A 23,987-nucleotide genomic window follows, 5' to 3' on the forward strand; every position below is an offset into this window, starting at 1 on the left:
GCCGCTCCGCTCCGGATGGATGACGATAGAAGATGCCTCTTGGATGAAGACTTCTATCGGATGGAAGACCTCTTCTGCCCCGCTTGGATGAAGACTTCTACCGGATGGAGGACCTCTTCTTGCTCCGCTTGGATGAAGAATTTGGCTCAGCTGGGTGAAGACGACTCAAGGTAGGGAGATCTTCAGGGGCTTAGTGTTAGGTTTATTTAAGGGGGGTTTGGGTTAGATTAGGGGTATGTGGGTGGTGGGTTGTAATGTTGGGGGGGTATTGTATGTTTTTTTTTACAGGCAAAAGAGCTGAACTTCTTGGGGCATGCCCCGCAAAGGGCCCTGTTCAGGGCTGGTAAGGTAAAAGAGCTTTGAACTTTAGTAATTTAGAATAGGGTAGGGCATTTTTTTATTCTGGGGGGCTTTGTTATTTTATTAGGGGGCTTAGAGTAGGTGTAATTAGTTTAAAATTGCTGTAATATATTTCTAATGTTTGTAAATATTTTTTTATTTTTTGTAACTTAGTTCTTTTTTATTTTTTGTACTTTAGTTAGTTTATTTCATTGTATTTATTTGTAGGAATTGTATTTAATTTATTTATTGATAGTGTAGTGTTAGGTTTAATTGTAGGTAATTGTAGGTATTTTATTTAATTTATTTATTGCTAGTGTAGTGTTAGGTTTAATTGTAACTTAGGTTAGGATTTATTTTACAGGTAAATTTGTAATTATTTTAACTATTTTAGCTATTAAATAGTTCTTAACTATTTAATAGCTATTGTACCTGGTTAAAATAAATACAAAGTTACCTGTAAAATAAATATTAATCCTAAAATAGCTATAATATAATTATAATTTATATTGTAGCTATATTAGGATTTATTTTACAGGTAAGTATTTAGCTTTAAATAGGAATAATTTATTTAATAAGAGTTAATTAATTTCGTTAGATTAAAATTATATTTAATTTAGGGGGGTGTTAGTGTTAGGGTTAGACTTAGCATTAGGGGTTAATAAATTTATTAGAACAGCGGTGAGCTCCAGTCGGCAGATTAGGGGTTAATAATTGAAGTTAGGTGTCGGCGATGTTAGGGAGGGCAGATTAGGGGTTAATACTATTTATTATAGGGTTAGTGAGGCGGATTAGGGGTTAATAACTTTATTATAGTAGCGCTCAGGTCCGGTCGGCAGATTAGGGGTTAATAAGTGTAGGCAGGAGGAGGCGACGTTGTGGGGGGCAGATTAGGGGTTAATAAATATAATATAGGGGTCGGCGGTGTTAGGGGCAGCAGATTAGGGGTACATAGGGATAATGTAAGTAGCGGCGGTTTACGGAGCGGCAGATTAGGGGTTAAAAATAATATACAGGGGTTAGCGATAGCGGGGGCGGCAGAATAGGGGTTAATAAGTGTAAGGTTAGGGGTGTTTAGACTCGGGGTACATGTTAGAGTGTTAGGTGCAGACGTAGAAAGTGTTTCCCCATAGCAAACAATGGGGCTGCGTTAGGAGCTGAACGCTGCTTTTTTGCAGGTGTTAGGGTTTTTTCAGCTCAAACAGCCCCATTGTTTTCTATGGGGGAATCGTGCACGAGCACGTTTTTGAGGCTGGCCGCGTCCGTAAGCAACTCTGGTATCGAGAGTTGAAGTTGCGTTAAATATGCTCTACGCTCCTTTTTTGGAGCCTAACGCAGCCTTTCTGTGGACTCTAAATACCAGAGTTATTTTAAAGGTGCGGCCAGAAAAAAGCCAGCGTTAGATACGCGGGTCGTTATCGACAAAACTCTAAATCTAGCCGAAAGTAATTACAGAGGTAAAACATGTAAAATTATAACTGTGTTGGTTATGCAAAACAGGGGAATTGGTAATTAAGGGATTATCTATCTTTTAAAGCAACTCTATGATTCATTTCTATTGCACTTGTTGCCTTTCCTGTTCTGTTGTATTCTCTTCTAAGATCATTGCTTCTGTAAACTAATGCTTTGAACTGTCATTATTTACACCACATGAAACTAGGGTTGCCAGGTGTCCGTTTTTTTAATACTTTGAAATGGCTCCTGCAGGGCATATACAAATGCCTTCTAGCACATCACGCGTGGGATTAAGCAGCAGACATTGCATTGTATCAACAGTGAAAGCACATGCCGCCGCCTATTGAGGGAACATGACTTAAACCTACAAGCAGCAATTGAGATATGTTGCACTGCAGAACTTACTGACAAACATATGAGAGCTATGGAGCAGGATAAACAGATTGACAGTATCAATGCAGCCTCCAAGCAACAGCTAAGCTTGAAGAACCACCAGCACAAGCTTCAGCACAAAAATCACCTACGCATCTCACCTGGAAGCAAGCCTGCATCATGCAAGTACTGTGGCAATGTGCATGTACGAGAGAAAGAACAGTGCCCTGCTTATGGGAAAATTTGTAGAGCATGTGGTAGACTAAATCTTTTTGCTAGTGTTTTTCTGTCAAGTAGAATGGAAGCAAGGAAGCTGCACACAATTGAGCAAATGTCGGATTCTGGGGATGCACATTTCTTAGTGCTGATGTGGTTTACTCAAAAGAATGCATTGGTGCTGTAAAATCTAAGGGCCAAAAATGGTTTGTAAATCTCAGACAAAATAATATATGCCAACCCTGCCAGCTGGATATGGGTGCAATATGTGATGTCATGAGTTTAAAAGACAAGATGAAACTGGCACCTAGGGCACCTCTTCAGCCTAGTTGCACAACACTGAAATTATGTTATGTGAATCATTGGGACTTTTCCAAACAGAATGCAGCATACGTAAATGTATGCACAAACGTGAATTTTTGAAGCTAAACAGAAACTGCTATTGTTTGGTTCAACATGTGAATGCCTGGGACTTATGCAATTCACCATTCCTGCTGAGCTACACAATGTCGATAATCAGCCTGTGTGAAATCCCTGGACAGCGGTTGACGTCCTCTACCTTCCTAGGTACATCACCTAGGAAGGTAGAGGACGTCAACCGCTGTCCACCTGGGAGGTGTGTGACCTGTTGTTACTGCATGCTAGATGGAGCAGCGTGTTTGGAGACAGACGGAGAAGCTACAAGTGGCCACAAAAAGAGTTAGATCTCAAATGTGCCATATGGCCAATATCTTCGGATGTGAAAGAATTGCACTCATACTTCTAACTTCATTTCTGAGGCAGCTATTCTAGATAAGAAATTTGCTGACAAGGGTTATAAAAAAGAACTGTTAGTGGAGGCTAAAGAGAAAGCTTTACAAATGAACAGATATGACTTACTTAATAAGACAAATGCTGTCAAGGCAAGGGATAACTTTACTATGGATACACCCAAGTTTATTACAAGGTATAATGAAGGTGCTAATATTATACAACGTGTGTTGAAGAAACATTGGGTCATTTTAAAAACTGACCCTATTCTTGGAAATCTGTTGGCAGACAAACCTCAAGTCATTTTTAAAAAAGGAAGAAATTTAAAAAATGTATTGGCTCCTAGTAAGCTCAGGGATTCAGTAGTATCCGTGGATAACACACGTAATTGGTTAAGTGTTAAAAAAGGAACCTTTAGGTGCATGAAAACAATATGTAACATGTGTAGTCATGTTGACAATTCCCCTACCTTCACTAATTGGGATGGAACTCAGAGGTTTAATATTAACTGGAGGTCTACCTGTGATTCCACCTATGTGATTTATTTAATTAATTGTGGGTGTGGCCTTCTCTATGTAGGACGCACGAAAAGGAAGATAAGAACTCGAACTAATGAGCACATATATAATATTAAAATAGTCAAGAAAGAAAGAGCAGTCAAACATAGTATCCCAATATTTTTCTGAAATGCATAATTGTAATCCATCTTCTCTAAAAGTAAAAGTGATTGACTGGACCCCCCCTAATAATCATAATAGGCTCCTTACTTTGAGATAACAAGAGACCTATTGGATTTACAAACTAGGTAGTCAAATCTTAATGTTGATTTGGACCTTGCTGCTCATATGTTATTCTTGTTTTGGGATATGTGATTTTGTTTTGAGGTTTTTTGTATGTGTCTTGACAAGAGTATATGTGTAGATTTTGTAAACTTATTTACGTTGTATAACAAGTTTATTGATTTTCTGGATTATCAATTTATTTTTCTAGTTTATTTTAATTTTTAAGTATTTTTGGTTGGAGTATTTTATTAATCAAATTTTTAATGAAAATTTTAAAATATTTATGATAGCTTTATTCTATTGCCATGGAGGATATTTATAGGATCTGATTGGGGGTCTGTTTTGAATTATTGTTACTAGATGGTAGGGATGTATGTATGTGTGTGTGTGTTTTTTGTAGATGATAGTATGTTATACCATTGACCCGTTGCCCCTTCCTTCAAGAGTAAATTCATATTCCCTCTAGTATTTTTTAGATGGATTTGCTCTGCCCATATATATATTTTTTATAGTATATATTTTTATATATTTTTAGATGATATTTAAATGAGATTATTTTTATTTATTGAATTAGGTCTGGATAAATTTGTGAATGTATATTGATTTTTGATAATTAATTTATGTATATCTAATTTAGTCAGTGGAGTGTCTAATTATGGTTATAGTGAATCTGTGAAGATTAATTTTGTTTTATAATTTTGTTTGTTTATTATGATGATTATGTGTATATGTTTTTTGTATTACGATTGCATATCATTGATCTATGTATGTATTATGTTTGTATATTTTGTAGCCCTTCCTGTTGAACATTTTCCTGTGAACTTTTGCACCTGTATACAATCTGCAGGAGATGTTGCCTAGGCAACTATTAGACTGGTTGGTCATGTGATCAAGTGAAACTGAAAGAAGAGTGTAAGACACAGGAGGAAGCAGACATGTCAGAGCAGTGAAGGTGTGTGTGTGAGGCCTGGCTGTGAGAGAGCTGCAGACTTCATCTTGTAAAGTAACAGCATTCCTCTGCTGATTTAGTGTATGCTGCCAGCTGCAGTCTGACCCTGTGAGAGAGCTGTGGAGAAGAATGCAGACAAAGTAAATGACTGGCAGACCTTGGAGTTTTCTTTCAGCCTGTTTAGTGGTAAGAAGTATCCTCTCTCCTTGTCATACTAACATGGCATTCTGTCCATCACATAAACTTATAAACAGCTCTTCCTGTGGATTGCAGTTTCCTATGAGCTGTAACTGTTTAAATGCATGTGGATTACCTTAAAGGGCCCCAACATTTCTGTGCACCAACTGGTACCCATCAGCCATTAGGGTGAAGTCTGAGGGTGGGTTCGCAGGTGGTTTGGGAGGGTGCTGGGCCTGGTTAGAGAGAGTTGGTGTGTTAGTTAGTCACTGTATTTCTTGCCTTATTTTTTATTTGCCATAATCCTTTAATACATGTTCATACTGTTTTACTGTTATTACTGTGTGTGTTGTAGTTATTTATTATGTTCCTGTCTGGGAAACCCATTCTTGCCCTGGATGCCCAGTCAGGTGGAGGCACTGCCACAGTCATGTACCCCAACTCCCAGGTAGCGGAGACTCAGGATCAGCCTGCAGAGCACATGGAGGTAGCTGGGGTAAAGACCCACAGGGGTAATTGTGGGCCTAGGCCAAACCCCGTTACATTTGGAGGCACTGCTGAGATAAATTGGGGTACACCCAGTAAGGATACGTTAATTCCCCGGCCCACACTCCCATTTGTAACAGATTGGGCCCAGCAACAGAAGGTACCATTGCATCATGCAGTGATGATATGCCAGGTACCTCCCTATAGTGAAATAAAACATATCACCAAGTGCGTAGAGATTGTACTGGGAATAGAGATGGCTACCATCAGAGATATCCTGCATGATTCATACGGTCAAACTTACATGTTAGTATATTCCCATGCAGATTTGAGAGGCCGTCATAGGCCTACATGTCTATACCTTCTTGAAGCAGCTCCTGAAGGATGTCGCTTAGTGTATGCTCTCCCTGATAAGGAGGAAGGGGTTACACTGCAGCAACCCTCCAGTATAGGCCAAAGAGACTTTAATGTATCAAGTTATTCCCAGATTCTGTCCCCTTTGTCAGAGAAACCCGCCAGGAGATTACCGGTTACCCCTGTAGAGACTGGGGCCATCCCCAAACGAAATGTCTACTTTTCCAGTGTGCAAGGGACAACTGCCCCTAAGACCCAAGATCTAGTGGTTCCCTCATCTCCAACATCCCCAAAACCAGGCGATTCCCTATTGAGAGCCACAAGTTCAGGAGAGAGTAACATATCTGAAATACTGCAAAAACTTTCAGAAGCCATAGTAACAGCTACCCATACCCACAGTTACCGTAAGCTGAAAGTGTTTTCTGGGAATCAGCCTGTTCCTGCCGGGGAGGAACCCTTTAAGGCCTGGAAGGATAATGCTGTACAATTATTGGAAGAATGGTCTTGTACGGATAACATAAAAAAACAACGGATAATGGAGAGTCTTCGTTTCCCAGCTACGAATATGATAAGGCTGTTTAGGGGAGTGAATGAACAAGCTACTGCACAAGATTACCTGAAAGTTTTGCAGGATGCGTATGGAAAATCAGAGGACTCTGATGATCTATTAATTAAGTTCCTAGCCACTAAACAGAAGGAACATGAGAAAGCTTCAGACTATATCAATCGATTACAATTGTCACTGGGAAAACTGTTTCATAATGGAGCAGTCACTGCATCTGAGTTGGATGCTCGACTATCCAAACAAATTCAGAAGGGAGGCCTTAGCAATGATCCAGTCATGATCATGTTAAGAGTTAAGTTGGATGATCAAGTCTTGTCCTATTCCACACTGATCCGAAAAGCAAAAGTACTGGAGAACCAAATGTCCCCATCTCCTCCACAAAAAGGAAATTCTTCTAAAGCTGCAGAGAAAGAGGATATGGAACTGTTCGTCCTTAAAAAAAAGGTAGCTGAATTAGAATTATTGTCTAAGTCATTGCCAAGAAGAACAGATTATTCTCCTACCAGGAGGCAGCACCGCAGGGAGACCACAGGAAGGTTATTCCCAGAGGAACAGTCCCCCCAAGGGAACTGTTTTAAGTGTGGAAAATCAGGACATTTCAAGCGGGAGTGTCCCACTAATTCATCAGATACAGGAGTGGAAGTGCTAGCTATTGAGCTGGAGGAGGCTCAAGTTACCAGTCCTTTCAGGAAAAGAGAAAAAAAAACCACACCCATGTTATCTGTGGGGGCCAAGATCGGGCCCAAATCTCTGATACAGTTACAAATAGAAGATATTCATGCCTCGGCCTTGTTAGATACTGGATCCCAGGTCACCATCATTAATAGAGACTTCTATGACCATCATCTAAAACATATTCCCCTGGAGCCAGCAGGAGAGTTGCAGTTGTGGGGAGTGGGATCTCAGGCCCAGCCTGTAGAGGGATGTATAAGAGTGACAATAACCATCCCACAGTTAAACACAGGAATGATCTGCCCTATGGAATTGGAAGCTCTTGTATGCTCCATGAAGAAAACAATGTGCGCCCCAATAATTTTGGGTACCAACGCAAGAATGGTGCAGGACATGTTCAGGGCCTACCTAACTGAAGTGGGAGATGTATCTCTAACCAGACTGATGGAAGTCAGCCCTGTTCTAGGGAAAGAGTGCCATCGACTAGCCCTACAAGCTAGACCAGGATCATGCCACTACTCGGGGAAAGAACCTTTATTTGTAAGGCCTGGAGAGACTAAGACTCTACGAGCCATAGCATCTATGCACCATGAAATATCAGGAGGAACCAGGCAATACCTCATTGAGTCCTTGCCTGAGGAGGATGCAAAAAAGGGGTGGACTCTCATACCTGAGGTGAAAGACTGGCGGAATCACTGGTGTAAAGATTTTCCGATAATGATAAGAAACTTAACACCCACAGAGATCAGAATTGATCGTCACCAGAAGATTGGTGTGATTCACTTGTTGGACCAAGTCTCTTCAGTAATGTCTGTAAAGGCAGAACAGGGAGGTGATCATGAAGGACCTATAGTTTTTGAACTGGAAGATTCTCCTCTACCACAAAAGTGGAGAGATAGCCTCCGATCCAAATTAGCTACTCGAGAGAAAGTCTTCTCCAGGAAAGAAATGGATGTGGGATGTGCAAAGAGTGCCACACATGCTATCAGACTTTCTGACCCAGCTCCTTTCAGAGAAAGATCAAGGAGAATACCCCCTCGAGATGTGGAAGATGTCCGGGATATACTCAAACAGATGGAAGAATCTGGCATTATTAGAGAGTCCAGAAGTCCATATGCCTCACCCATAGTGGTAGTTAGGAAAAAGAATGGCACAGTCCGGCTCTGCATAGACTATCGGACTTTAAACAAAAGGACTGTGCCAGATCAATATACTCTGCCACGGATAGAAGATCTGCTAGATGCCCTTTCTGGAAGCCAGTGGTTCAGCGTTCTGGACTTGAGGTCTGGGTATTATCAGGTACCCATGAAGAAGGAGGATCAGGAAAAGACAGCTTTCATCTGTCCCTTGGGATTCTACGAGTTTACCAGGATGCCCCAAGGGGTCACTGGAGCTCCCGCCACCTTTCAAAGGCTGATGGAGAAGACTGTGGGGGATATGAATCCCAAAGAGTGCCTAGTCTATCTTGATGACCTCATAGTGTTTGGAAGGACACCAGAAGAGCACGAACAGCGATTGCTGAAGGTGTTGGATCGACTCCAAGCAGAGGGTCTGAAATTATCAATAGACAAATGTCGGTTTGCCCAGAACTCTGTTACATATGTAGGTCACATTGTTTCCGCACAAGGTGTGACAACTGACCCGACCAAAATTGAAGCGGTGATGAACTGGCCCAGGCCAGATAACATCAGTGAGCTGCGCTCATTTCTTGGATTCTGCGGTTACTACCGGAGGTTTGTGAAAGACTATTCAAAGATTGCTCGAGAGCTACACAACCTGTTAAAGACTACCTCTGCTATAGAGGGTGTTAAGGCGCCAAGTCCTAAAGACTCCTTCGGAAAGAAATGGACCTCAGGATGCGAAGAAGCCTTCTTAATCTTGAAGAAAAGACTCACAGAAGCTCCTGTATTGGCATATTCAGATCCTGAGAAACCATATGTGCTCCATGTTGATGCCAGTATGGAAGGCCTAGGGGCCGTATTGCATCAGAGCTACCCGGAAGGGTTAAGACCAGTGGCCTACATAAGTAGAAGTCTAACTGGTGCAGAGAAAAACTATCCGGTCCATAAGCTAGAATTCTTGGCGCTCAAGTGGGCAATTGTGGACAAGTTACATGACTATTTATATGGAGCAACATTCGAGGTAAGGACGGATAACAATCCGCTTACTTATATTCAAACAACAGCAAAGCTGGATGCCACAGGGCATAGGTGGCTGGCAGCATTGTCGAACTATAGTTTCAGCCTTAAATACAAGCCAGGCCCTAAGAATGTCAGTGCGGATGCTCTGTCCCGCAGACCTGGACTTCCTCCTCATGAAGAAAAGGAGGAATGGGAAGAAATCCCTGTGCCTGGGGTAGGAGCCCTGTGCCAAACATATGTAGTGGCTGAGAGGCAGGATGAGTTCTCTGAACTCAGAGGAATAGACTCCATATGTCACTCCCCAGAAGCCGTACCAGAGGTATTCTGTGCTCCTGCAATGCTCCAACAGTGGTCTCACATAACCAATGAAGACAAGAAGAAAGCCCAGTCACAGGACTGGTATATAGGGACAGTCCTCAAGGCAATGAGAGCCAAGAACCCTAAATTACTGAGCTCCCTTCCCATTGGACAAAGAGATTTGTACCGGAGAGAATGGAGTAAACTACATCTAGAAGATGGAATCCTTTATAGAATTATAAAATACCATGACCACCCTGGTCGAAAGCAGCTAGTGTTACCTCATAGATATCGGGGAATGGTCCTAAGAGCCCTCCATGATCAACATGGGCATCTTGGGGTAGACAAGACCTATGGCCTGGTACAAGACCGGTTCTATTGGCCTCGCATGAGAGAACATGTTGAACATTATGTGAAGACCTGCAGAAGATGTATTCAGAGAAAGACTCTGCCTGTGAGAGCTGCCCCTATGGGCCACCTGAGAAGTACAGGACCCCTGGATCTTGTGTGCATGGACTATCTATGTATTGAGAATGATACTACCGGAATTGGGAATGTTCTGGTAGTAACAGACCATTTCACCAGATACGCTCAGGCTTTTCCCACTAAAGACCAGAAGGCTGTGACCGTAGCCAAGGTCCTCTGGCAGAAATATTTTATGCACTACGGTCTGCCCAATCGAATACATTCTGATCAAGGTAGAGACTTTGAGAGTAAGCTGATCAAAGAACTGTTGGATATGTTGCAGGTTCACAAGTCCAGAACAACACCCTACCACCCTGAGGGTGATGCCCAGCCTGAGCGTTTTAATAGGACACTCCTAGACATGCTCGGGACTCTGAAACAAGTGGAGAAGCGGTCCTGGAGTAAGCATGTAGAAGCCATGGTCCACGCATATAATTGCACAAGGCATGAGTCTACAGGATTCTCACCCTATTTCCTAATGTTTGGAAGGGAAGCCAGACTACCGATAGATGTCCGGTTGGGGGTGTCCCCAGATGGGACAAAGTCAGACTCTCACTTCCAGTATGTGAGGACCCTCAGACAAAACCTTCACAGTGCCTACGAGTTGGCCACTCAAGCTGCGGCAAAAATGGAGGAACGCAACAAAAGAAGATACGATACCAAAGTGAAGCATCGGGAAGTCCAAGCGGGAGATAAGGTTCTCCTCCGGAATCTAGGGGTACCTGGGAAACACAAATTAGCAGACAGATGGAAGGATACAGTATTTGAAGTTGTGTCTAAGCTAAAGGGGCTGCCAGTGTATAATATAAAAGGCCCAGAAGGCCGGATCAAAGCTTGGCATAGGAACCATCTACTACCAATAGCCTATATCGATGAAGAGGAAGGGAGTAGTAGTGAATGGGAGAAAAGCACAACGGAGAGTCCTGAAAATGAGGCAGTAGAGACTCCAGAAGCTCTTAGTGCTGAGGATCAATGGTGGTCTCCTCCTGCTGAGGAAACACAGCGCTTTCCTTCCTCTCCTCCCTTAGCCTCCTCTACATTGAATCCCAACAGCCCCAACTTTGTGCCTGGGACCCCAAAAAGAGACTCTTGTATCATGGGAGAGCCAGGGTCTCAAGCATCTGGTGATCTCCCCACCCAAGTGGCCAGAGCTGAAGATTCCCAGGCACATTCTGGACTTCCTCAGAGAGAACAGAGACTGGGTACTAGAATACGACAGCCTCCCAGGGTTCTTACTTACGATCAAGTCGGAGAACCCAGTTATGTACATATGCCCCAGGTACAGTCTAAAATGGTTGATTTTCTGTATGCGGTTGCGGACATTATGAATGTTGGAACCCCTCTGTACTAGAATAAACTGTAAGATAGTTAACATTTGTTTATAGGACTGTTAGTGCATTTATTATTATTTATATGTTTTGTTTTTTCAATTACCTCTTGGTGGAACCTTGCCAGTGGAAGGCAAGGATTTTACGAGGGGGAGAATGTAGCCCTTCCTGTTGAACATTTTCCTGTGAACTTTTGCACCTGTATACAATCTGCAGGAGATGTTGCCTAGGCAACTATTAGACTGGTTGGTCATGTGATCAAGTGAAACTGAAAGAAGAGTGTAAGACACAGGAGGAAGCAGACATGTCAGAGCAGTGAAGGTGTGTGTGTGAGGCCTGGCTGTGAGAGAGCTGCAGACTTCATCTTGTAAAGTAACAGCATTCCTCTGCTGATTTAGTGTATGCTGCCAGCTGCAGTCTGACCCTGTGAGAGAGCTGTGGAGAAGAATGCAGACAAAGTAAATGACTGGCAGACCTTGGAGTTTTCTTTCAGCCTGTTTAGTGGTAAGAAGTATCCTCTCTCCTTGTCATACTAACATGGCATTCTGTCCATCACATAAACTTATAAACAGCTCTTCCTGTGGATTGCAGTTTCCTATGAGCTGTAACTGTTTAAATGCATGTGGATTACCTTAAAGGGCCCCAACATTTCTGTGCACCAACTGGTACCCATCAGCCATTAGGGTGAAGTCTGAGGGTGGGTTCGCAGGTGGTTTGGGAGGGTGCTGGGCCTGGTTAGAGAGAGTTGGTGTGTTAGTTAGTCACTGTATTTCTTGCCTTATTTTTTATTTGCCATAATCCTTTAATACATGTTCATACTGTTTTACTGTTATTACTGTGTGTGTTGTAGTTATTTATTATGTTCCTGTCTGGGAAACCCATTCTTGCCCTGGATGCCCAGTCAGGTGGAGGCACTGCCACAGTCATGTACCCCAACTCCCAGGTAGCGGAGACTCAGGATCAGCCTGCAGAGCACATGGAGGTAGCTGGGGTAAAGACCCACAGGGGTAATTGTGGGCCTAGGCCAAACCCCGTTACATTTTATTTTTTCGTCGTTTATCTAATCATGCAGTAGGGTGTTTTGTGTTTTGTATACCAATAGAGGGCGCTTTTTCTCTGTGTATAAATTGGCTATGCAACATCCCCCTGAATCACCGCATTTGAACTCTTTACAAACTTTACCCTTGAAAAAGTCCGTCCGGGTCCGGACAAAACGCGTAGGGATCTCGCGAAGGGTGACTTGTCTCTTCAGACAGTAATTGCAGCTGAGAGGTTGAGGCCTAAAGGGGGACGCTCCGGATCCTGTATCTCGCAGTGACGTCAGACGCCGACTTTCTGTTCGGCGGTCCACCGCTAAATCTGGACATATTTCTGCCTGTTTGTTCAGGACTCAGACTGCTGCTGCCTCTGATTTTAACCGGGGATTACATCTGCTTACCTAAGTGTAAGTTACTATGTTTATTTTTAATACCTGTTTGTAATAAAATACTCAAGCTTGTTTGCGCTTCTTGTACCTCCTTTGCTCTAGTTTCTTTATTTTTTGGTCATTCAACCCCCGGGGGTATTAAGGATTGCTTTAATTTGTTGTATGCTATATATGCTTGATATTGCTATTCCTCATTGAGGATTTTTTGAGTTAATAAATTGCCTTTGTTTGACCTTAAGCAGCAGTTGTTTTGTGATCATTTCAAGACTAATATCAATTTTACTATTTGGTTTATACATGAGTAGTGCTGGATTAACTCATCTTTTTTCCTTTCTTATTTTGGACATACAATTTTTATATGAGTTCCGTGCACTGGTTCACTTGCATATATTTTTGTAAGTCAGGTGGTCCATTACTTACCTACCCATATATCCTTTAGAGCGGGTTCTATTTGTATATATATATATATATATATATATATAATCTGAATAGGAATAAGCACTCACTGGATTTCAAAACAACAAATATTTATTCGGCAGTGACGTTTCGGGGCATTCACCCCTTCCTCAGACTTGTCTGAGGAAGGGGTGAATGCCCCGAAATGTCACTGCCGAATAAATATTTGTTGTTTTGAAATCCAGTGAGTGCTTATTCCTATTCAGATTGTTCATTCCGTTAAGCACCCTGGTCTGTGTCTGGGTTGGCCAGTGAGAGTGCACTAAATCGAAGTCTCTCTCTCTCTCTCTCTATATATATATATATATATATATATATATATATATATATATATATATATATATATATATATATATATATATATATATATATATATATATATAAATGAACAAAAAACTTGCACTCACTGGATTTTTCAAAAGCAAAAATATTAAATGTGACCGCGACTACACGGTCACAGTAAATATTTTTGCTTTTGAAAAATCCAGTGAGTGCAAGTTTTTTGTTCATTTGTTTATTATACTTCACTAGCACCCTGGTAGTTGGATTTAAGTGAGAAGTGCACTCCTTTGCTGTTCTACTATATATATATATATATATATATATATATATATATATATATATATATATATATATATATATATATATATATATATATATATATACAGTGGGGAAAAAAAGTATTTAGTCAGCCACCAATTGTGCAAGTTCTCCCACTTAAGAAGATGAGAGAGGCCTGTCATTTTCATCATAGGTATACCTCAACTATGAGAGACAAAATGTAGAAACAAATCCAGACAATCACATTGTCTGATTTGGAAAGAATTTATTTGCAAATTATGGTGGAAAATAAGTATTTGGTCAATATCAAAAGTTCATCTCAATACTTTGTTATATATCCTTTGTTGGCAATGACAGAGGTCAAACGTTTTCTGTAAGTCTTCACAAGGTTGTCACACACTGTTGCTGGTATGTTGGCCCATTCCTGCATGCAGATCTCCTCTAGAGCAGTGATGTTTTGGGGTTGTCGCTGGGCAACACGGACTTTCAACTCCCTCCAAAGGTTTTCTAATGGGTTGAGATCTGGAGACTGGCTAGGACACTCAAGGACCTTGAAATGCTTCTTACGAAGGCACTCCTTCGTTGCCCGGGCGGTGTGTTCGGGATCATTGTCATGCTGAAAGACCCAGCCACATTTCATCTTCAATGCCCTTGCTGATGGAAGGAGGTTTACACTCAAAATCTCACGATACATGGCCCCATTCATTCTTTCCTGTACATGGATCAGTCGTCCTGTTCCCTTTGCAGGGAAACAGCCCCAAAGCATGATGTTGCCACCCCCATGCTTCACAGTAGGTATGGTGTTCTCTCTCCTCCAAACACAACGGGTTGTGTTTCTACCAAACAGTTCTACTTTGGTTTCATCTGACCATATGACATTCTCCCAATCCACTTCTGGATCATCCAAATGCTCTCTAGCATACTTCAGATGGGCCCGGACATCTACTGGCTTAAGCAGGGGGACACGTCTGGCACTGCAGGATCTGAGTCCCTGGCAGCGTAGTGTGTTACTGATGGTAGCCTTTGTTACGTTGGTCCAGCTCTCTGCAGATCATTCACTAGGTCCCCCCCGTGTGGTTCTGGGATGTTTGCTCACCGTTCTTGTGATCATTTTGACCCCACGAGGTGAGATCTTGCGTGGAGCCCCAGATCGAGGGAGATTATTAGTGGTCTTGTATGTCTTCCATTTTCTAATTATTGCTCCCACAGTTGATTTCTTCCCACCAAGCTGCTTGCCTCTTGCAGATTCAGCCTTCCCAGCCTGGTGCAGGTCTACAATTTTGTTTCTGGTGTCCTTCGACAGTTCTTTGGTCTTCACCATAGTGGAGTTTGGAGTGTGACTGTTTGAGGTTGTGGACAGGTGTCTTTTATACTGATAACAAGTTCAAACAGGTGCCATTAATACAGGTAATGAGTGGAGGACAGAGGAGCCTCTTAAAGAAGAAGATACAGGTATTCGAGAGCCAGAAATCTTGCTTGTTTGTAGGTGACCAAATACTTATTTTCCACCATAATTTGCAAATAAATTCTTTCCAAATCAGACAATGTGATTGTCTGGATTTGTTTCCACATTTTGTCTCTCATAGTTGAGGAATACCTATGATGAAAATTACAGACCTCTCTCATCTTCTTAAGTGGAAGAACTTGCACAATTGGTGGCTGACTAAATACTTTTTTCCCCCACTGTGTATATATATATATATATATATATATATATATATATATATATATATATATATATATATATATATATATATATATATATATATATATTATTAATATAATATTGGAGTTGGGAATTTAATTTATCAGTGAAAAAAATGTTCTTATGGGTAGCAGAGAACTGGATTTTTCCTATTTCTTCCAAGCTTTTGTGTGTGTGCTTCCTAAGGTCTGGCCTATGCTGAGATGGCAGTGTACATTACTTAAGGTCCTTGTGGGTTAACCTTTTGTCTATCAGAGAGGCCTGCAGCACATCTTACACTTAAAGGCCTGCTAGACTACAGCCAATCTTTGAGGTAAGCACAGAAGCCTAGCTTGGCCTCCTGTTACTGAAATATGGGCAGAGGGGGCACTAGTCACAAGAAGAGCACACTCAGATACTGATATATAGATATATATATATATATAGATATATATAGATATATATTGTTAGGTTATTGTTGTTATTTTTCCCTTGCATAATTGAAAGTGTCAGCCTGTTCTTATTGGTAGCAGAGAAATGGATTTTCTTTCCTATGGCATGGAGAGTCCACAACGTCATTCCATTTACTAGTGGGATATTCAACTCCTGGCCAGCAGGAGGAGGCAAAGAGCACCCCAGCAAAGCTGTTAAGTGTAACTTCTCTTACCCATAATCCCCAGTCATTCTCTTTGCCTCTGTCAATGGAGGATGTGCAAAGTTGGTGTCTGAAGATATTTAATCCTTTTATGGGTACTTTTCCCTGCAAGCAAGAATTTTGGTCTAGCTGTGTCCATGTCAATCTCTGGCTTTTAGCAGTTAGAAGGTGTAGAGGTGGTCTTTACTTTACTTCTAACACTTTTGCTACCCCTTTACAGAAAGCCAGGGTTGGTTACTCTGTTCTTTCTTTTACTACAGGTCCCTGACAGGGAGTAGAGTACAGGTCACACGTTAGTAGCTGTTATCTGCCCTGCAGCTGGATCCACAGGTAAGTGCCCTTTGCATTCTACGTTTGAGTGCTTCCTTTTCTTCTTCCAAATCAGACCAATTCAAGTCCTATTGGAAGTCCAGCCAGCCTTGGAATAAGGGAAAAAAAGAAAAAAATAATCCTTCCACTGACTCTAAATCAGCATGAAGGATCTGCCCCTGATTTTCATGTGGGGGACAGACTTTCCTTGTTTTGCGAGGCTTGGATACGCGATGTCCCAGATCCATGGGCTGTGGACATAGTATCCCAGGGTTAAAAATAGGATTCAAGTCTTGCCCTCCAAGGGGCAGATTTCCCCTATCAAGACTATCCTCAAACCAGGTAAAGAGGACCTTTCTTCCCTGGGAGTTATTGTACCAGTACCTCTAGAGGAAAAAGGTCTAGGATCTATTAAAATCTATTTGTGGTTCCCAAAAAAGAGGGAATTTTCCATCCAATCCTAGACTTAAAGTGCCTCAACAAATTCCTCAGGGTTCTGTCCTTCAAGATGGAAACTATCCGTTCCATTCTCCCATTTGGTTCAGGAAGGTCAGTTCATGATGACTATAGACCTGAAGGATGCGTATTTACACGTTCCCATTCACAGGAATTGTGATGGATACCGGTTACCCCGACTGGGTAGCTCTGCCAAAGGGTCCTGCTTCCTCCCTGGAGCCTGCAGCTGTATAGCTGGAAAGTAATTATAGCCAGAGCCCACCCAAATAACCAGACAAGACTAGTATTCAGGTGAAACAAGAACTGCCTTTTTTGGGAAACACACTCTGCTTATCTACAGACATATCCGACTCCCACCATTCCCGCCCCTCCAAACAGTCCGGCGCCTTCATAGGAGCCACAGCCCCATAGAGTCCCAACAGTACTTAGGTTGCAGTTTCAGGGTGATCCCAGGGGAGCGGTGGCACTTCCAGGGTGTCATTGGAAAGCTCTCAGACTGGTGTTACAGCCTGGTAAAGATATGGAGGTGGTGGTGTCGAAAACCCCTAGTTCCCAAGGTAGCTCCCTTCCAGCAATCACCCCAACTCAGGACCTCCTTAGGGGCTACCAAAACCCAAAAGGGCAGAGCTCTGGGGCAAAGGGCTGCTGGAGCGACCTGGGGTAAAGTTAGAGGGTGTCCGGTGTGATGCGGCCAACCAGCAGTTCCAGGAGCCCGGTCAGCCGGAGAGGGGTTAGGCGGGTGTCCATGGTGATGTGGCCGACCGGCAGTTCCAGGGCGCCCGTCCAGCTGGGAAGGGTTTTCTCGGTCAGGGATCAGCTCTTTTATGAGGAGGTACAAACAATTAAGTAGCAATATTAAGAGTCTGGGAGATCCCGTAAGCCCTGAGAAGTCCAAATCTGTTGTAAAAGGGATTGAGCTGGGCAGTAGGGGGTGGGGGGTAGCCTTAGCAATCTGATATCTGTGACAGTGCTCCCCCCTTCTAATTTGGCAGATCCGGCTAGACCCAACGGGTCGGCTTGGGGCGTTCCAGTGGTGGCCCTCCAATTGTAGGTTGCCGGGAGAGGTAATTCCACCCCTTACAATATTTCCCACCAGAAAACACTAAAACACATAATCCATACAGTATTTTACCCCCTTCCGGTGTTCGTGGCATCACTATCGCTCCCTGCTGGTATTCATCCCTTGCATCCTTGGGCACAGGGATATCCACATAAGGCCTAGTCTCATCACTCAGTTCCCCAAAACAGGGTTCCAGCTTGTGCCCCAGAACAGGTGTTCACCCACAAGCATCACTAACAAAGTGGACTCCTGATTTTCCCATGAAAGTCATCGACTGCTGGAGAGAAGGCAGGGTAGCTGAGGCCCAAGGTTGGGGCCCAAGGTTGGGGACCGGGCCAGACTGCCCTGTATTCCTGGGGTTCACAGGTGGGGGCTGTGGTCATACTTCCCCCCACTGGAAAATCTTCCTGGACAGGAAGAGGGCAGTGATTAGCACCTACCTGGCCGGTTGCCAGCTACACTGCTGGGTGAACACAGGGGACCACCTCAGCCTCTTCCAGGACCAAAGGGACAAACTCCGGCCCTGCAGTATCCACCACTCCTCCAGGATAATCCAGTAGTGGTGGTGGAGGGCAGTGATCAATCTCCTTCTCATGGCTCAGCTCAGGCCCTTCTCCTGTGGGGATGTCGGGGCACCCTTGGTCACCTCCCCAGCCACGGAACCCTAATTCTGCCCTAGGGTCCTCCACCTCCTGGAGTCTCTGGGAACTCGGGGAAACGAGGCTACTCAGCCTCTAGGGCAAAAGCCCTCCACACATTTCTGGGGCACCCGCCTCCCAAAAGACAGAATTCTTTCAAGTTCCAGGGTCCATAGTTGGTGGGGAGGAGGCTGGCCTGTGTTCCTCTCCAAAAATAACAGAGGCTTCTGTAACATCTCCCCCACTGATATGGCTTTGAGTTAGCCGGATGGCCCAGCCCCAAACTCCCTTTCATTTTGGTTGTTGGCCACTGCCGCCGGGTGGTGAGGATACTGACCCTTTGTTCCTGGATCACGCCAAGCCACTGGGGAGAGAGACCGGCTATCTCCTCTCCGTGGAAGCTGATCTGCTGCTTGGGTCAGAGACTGGCTGTCTCCTCTCCAGGGGATGGGTTCTGTTGCTGGAGAGGTAGGTCGGTTACTTCCGCTCCCTGGGGATAGCTCTGCCACTGGGGAGAGAGATTTGCTGTCTCCTCTCCCGAGAAGGTGTTCTGTCGCTGGGGATGGAGGTTGGCTACCTCAGCTCCCTGGGCATGGCTCTGCCGCTGAGGAGAGAGACCGGTTGTCTCCTCTCCCTGGCACTGGCTCTGTTGCTGGGGAGAGAGGCCAGCTGTCTCCTCTCCTGGGAAGGGGTTCTGTTACTGGGGAAGGAGGGAGGTCGGCTACCTCCGCTCCCTGGGGATGACTCTGCCACTGGGGAAACAATTTCTCCATCCCTTGAATCCTCGACCAGCTGCTGGGTAGATGCATCCCTCCATCCCATCTCTACCTGTGTAGAACCAGGTTTGCCAAGATGTTCCAGTATTTGCTTCCTGAGACATAGGAGCTCTTCTTCTGTAGCTGCATGTAAAGGGGGTTAGAGCTCCTCCTTCCCTTGTTTCCCGGGGCTGCTGCAGGTGCTGTGCCAAGGCCAGCGGTTCTCTGCCCTGTTGCCATCTCTTCGGCTGGAGGCTCCCCCGTCTGTCCCTCCTCAGAGGAAAAGTCAATTAAATCCACAATCTCTGGGTCCTGGGTCTGGGGAGAGAGGATAACTACCTCATTTCCCTGGGATTCCAGAGATGTCACAGGTGTAGGGCAGAAGTCAGCGGCTCTCTGCCCTGTTGCCAGCGCTTCTGCTGGGGTGACTCCCTTGTCCAAGACCATAAGCTTGGGCCCAGGCTGCTGATCGAGATCTAGCAGCTCTTGGTTGCTCATTCCTGGTGGCCACTCATCTGAGGAAAAGTCCCAATCGCTGTACCATAGCTCCCTTCAGACTCTGTGGCATGCTGCTGAACGAGATCTAGCAGCCTCTTTTATGCCTTTTCCAGCGCCTATTCGAGGGCAGCTAGGTAATCCAGATAGTCTTGCAGCCAGGGTACACCTGAGAGATTCAGCAGTCTCTCTCGGTACCCACTAATGTCTTCCGATCTCCGCTTCACTTCCCAAATCTGGGTCCCCTGCCAGCTTTATAAATAGTAATCCAGGGCCGCCGAAGCCAAAGCCCTCTGTAGGATCATCGTCTCTGTATCTGGACATACCTGGGCCGCATACCACTGTAGTGCCTGATACCCTTCCTCTACCTCCATCTCTGTCTGGACCAGTCCATTCCACCCAGGGCTGCTCTCCCAGGAAAAGCTATTGTTAGTTCAGCTGGAGCCAGTACCTTTCCTCTGCGGTAGGAAGGACCTTTCCATAGCAGTCCTGCTCTTGTTGAAGAGCCTCCCACCAGAGTTGCAGGCGGATAATGTCCCTCCATTTCAGCTCGTCCTGTTCAGAACCAGGACCTTCAGCTGGGCCAGCACATCTATCACGGTAAGGATTATTTTATATAGAATATGGATTACATGTGCAAACTAATATTTAATTAATTATACCACCCAGTCTCACACCAAACCTTGACTCATTAGATTTTCTTAGGAGTCTTGTTTTGCTCATTGACTGGGGGATGACAACTTAGTCATAGACCTAGATAGGGAAATCTGAGATTTGAATCCCAAATTTAGATCCCTATAAATCACAATAGTTTAAGTTGTTATATTTGTATGGTAGTTCTGTTTTGAAATATATAACACTTCAAAAAGTAATTCCAAACTGTATTAATACTTAATAAACTGTAGCTTAAGCAGGAGTAATTCTTTGAGTAATATACTGAGAGCACATGTCAAATGGAGGTGAAATAGTTAAATTCTCAAGTTAGTAAGAAGCAGATGAAATGCATGCTTAGCTGTTAGATTAGCTGAGTAATAAAGCCACAATGAACCTTCTTTACAATGATGTTATAATAAACAGTCCATTCATATGCAAGTAAATTCAACACTTCACAGATTCAATGCAAATACAGTCTTTTTTTGTTTGGTAATGAATTGCTGAAAGCGTGACTTCAATTAGGCAAGTTGTACTATTTAAAGTCTCATGCAATTATAAGTTGCTGATAGTAATTACTATAAGTCTACAGTTAGAAATCCAAAAGGCAGATTCTGTTTTGATATTATAAAAAAGGTTTCCGTTACACCATGTACTTCACTCAAATGCCTGTAACTGACTGCATCTGATGATGTCACAGGCTCCAGGTGCTGTGTGGAATACACTGAATGAGGGAGAAGTGCAGTGCTGCAGACTGGTGAAACTGTTTGCTGGAGGAACAGTCAAGCTGTGGTTCCTGCTGGAAGTAGATACACTGTTGAAGTAAAAGGTAACAAGATTAACAGAGGAACTGTTAATTGTAGAATCCGGTTGCTGTAAACTGGCAGCTATAATGTTAAGCTTAGTTGTAAATTTCTTTAAATGCAAATTAGGTTCTCAAGAGAATGGCTAGACACAATTCACTATAGACATTTAGTCAAACTGAACAAATTACCTAGCAATGAGTTGCTAGAGGAGGGGCCTTTTATAGGGAGTAGTGAGCACATTTAAAGGTAACTGTCAGGTTGCGTGTATATATTTAAAGGTATATACACGTAACCTGACAGTACACCCCCTCAAAAAGAGCCGCTCAGCGGATCAAGGCTTCGGGCGTTCAGGACAATGTGAATCCTCATCTGAACTATATCCTTTCCATCTTACAAGATATTCCAATTTTCCTTTGAAATAACGGGAGTCAAGGATGGTTTCAACTTCATACAGAGAGTCATCTGGAGGTACTACTATGTCATTGAATGACCGGCTTTGTCCTCTTACTGGATAATAAGGCTTCAACAAAGAAACATGAAAGGTAGGGTGACATTTGTAGGATGGAGGTAACTGTAAGGTGACAGCAATGCGGTTTATGACTTTAGATATTGGAAATGGCCCAATGAATAAACTGCTGAGTTTTTTACTGGGGACCTGGAGTCTCAAGAACTTAGTTGATAGCCAAACCAAATCACCTATTTTGTATTCTGGTGCAGGTGTTCTTCTAAGGTCATAATAAAAATTTTGTTTTTCTTGAGCTTGCTGTAGAATGTCCTTGAGAACAGAAAACCCCTGTGCAATAACATTTATGGTATCGTTTACAAGAGGAGATGTGCTTTCAGATCTTTTTGCCAGATGATAAGATGGGTGAAAACCATAATTCACATAGAATGGGGTAAGTTTACTGGAGTTATTAACGGTATTGTTAAAAGCGAATTCTGCAGTGGGTAATAAAGAACTCCAATTGTTTTGTTGGACAGTACAGAAACAACGCAAATATTGCTCCAAGGTTTGATTGGTATGTTCTGTCTGTCCATTCATCTGGGGGTGATAAGCACTGGATAAGTGCCTATCAATTTGTAAAGTCTTACAAAGTTGTGACCAAAATTTAGAGGTGAACTGTGAACCTCTGTCGGTGGTAACAGAGTCAGGTAGACCATGGAGCTTGACGATGTTTTTTAAGAATACTTGAGCAGTTTCTTGGGCTGTTGGTAATCCTGAAAGGGGTACAAAATGGACCATTTTAGAGAATAATTCATTCACTACAAGAATTGTATTATAGTTTGAAGAAGATGGCAATTCAACAATAAAGTCAATTGCAATGCTTTGCCATGGTCTATCTGCAATGGGCATGGACATTAGTAAACCATAAGGACGATTCTTTGAATTTTTTGAAGTACAACATATAGCACAGGATTTGATGCAGTCGCACACTGTTTTTTCCATTTTTGGCCACCAAAAATCCCTCTGTAAAAGATGTAGGGTTTTCCATATTCCAGGATGACCAGAGAGAAGAGAGTCATTAGCTGATTTAAGTATTTCGTTTCTAAGATTAGGAGGTATATATAGTTTCTCATTATGGTACAGGAGACCTTCTGTAGAAGTTGTTAAAGGTAAAGATCTACTTGAAATATCTCTTGCTTGATGAGTCTTTATATGATTGAAACCATATGTAGTGAGAGCAATAAAACGTTCCAAAGGAATGATGGGCTAGGGGAGTCATTGCGAGCAGGTCTTGGATCTCTTCGTGATAAGGTATCAGCCTACAAATTCTTAATACGAGGTCTGTATGTGATCACATAGTTAAATCTAGAGAGAAATAAACTCCAACGAACCTGCCTAGAACTCAATGTTTTATTTGATTTTAAATACTGTAAGTTTCTGTTATCTGTGTATATGATTATTGGTGTTTCCGTGCCCTCTAATAAATGCCTCCAAAATTCCAATGAAGCTTTAATGGCAAGCAGTTCCTTTTCCCCTATGGCATAGTTACATTCGGCATTATTCATGAGCCTTGAGAAATATGAAACTGGATGCAAAGTATCAGAAAAAGTGCGTCTTTGAGAAAGAACAGCCCCAATGGCATAGTGTGAAGCATCCACCTCAAAAATATATTGGAGTGCTGGGTCTGGGAATTGTAAAATGGGTGCTGTAATGAAACTTTCCTTTAATGAAAGAAAAGCTTGATGTGCTTGTGGATTCCAAGTGTATTTACAATCCTTCTTAGTAAGAAGTAGATACACTCATTACCAAAGGAGGTAGTGAATGCCAATACCATAGATACATTTAAAAATAGTCTGGATAAATTTCTGTATATAAACAAAATTCATGGATATGATTGCTAGTATTAAATGGGTCACATTTTAATGGGGTTATTTAAGCTTAACTGGAGCTTTTTGTAAGTATTTTAGATTTGTATAGGTTGAACTCGATGGACTTCAGTCTTTTTTCAACCTTATCTACTATGTTACTATGTTACTATGTTACTATGTTAAGAGATATAAGAGGGTTAACTATAGATGAAAATCCTTGGATGAAACGTCTGTAGAAATTAGCAAAGCCTAGGAATTTCTGAACTTCCTTCTTTGACTCTGGTATTGGCCAATCCATAATGGCCTTGACTTTGTCATTTTCCATGCATATTCCAGATGGGGAGATCTTATAACCCAAGAAGGAGATGGTGTCC

Source organism: Bombina bombina, chromosome 3, assembly GCF_027579735.1.
Source record: "Bombina bombina isolate aBomBom1 chromosome 3, aBomBom1.pri, whole genome shotgun sequence".
Classification (NCBI taxonomy): Eukaryota; Metazoa; Chordata; class Amphibia; order Anura; family Bombinatoridae; genus Bombina; species Bombina bombina.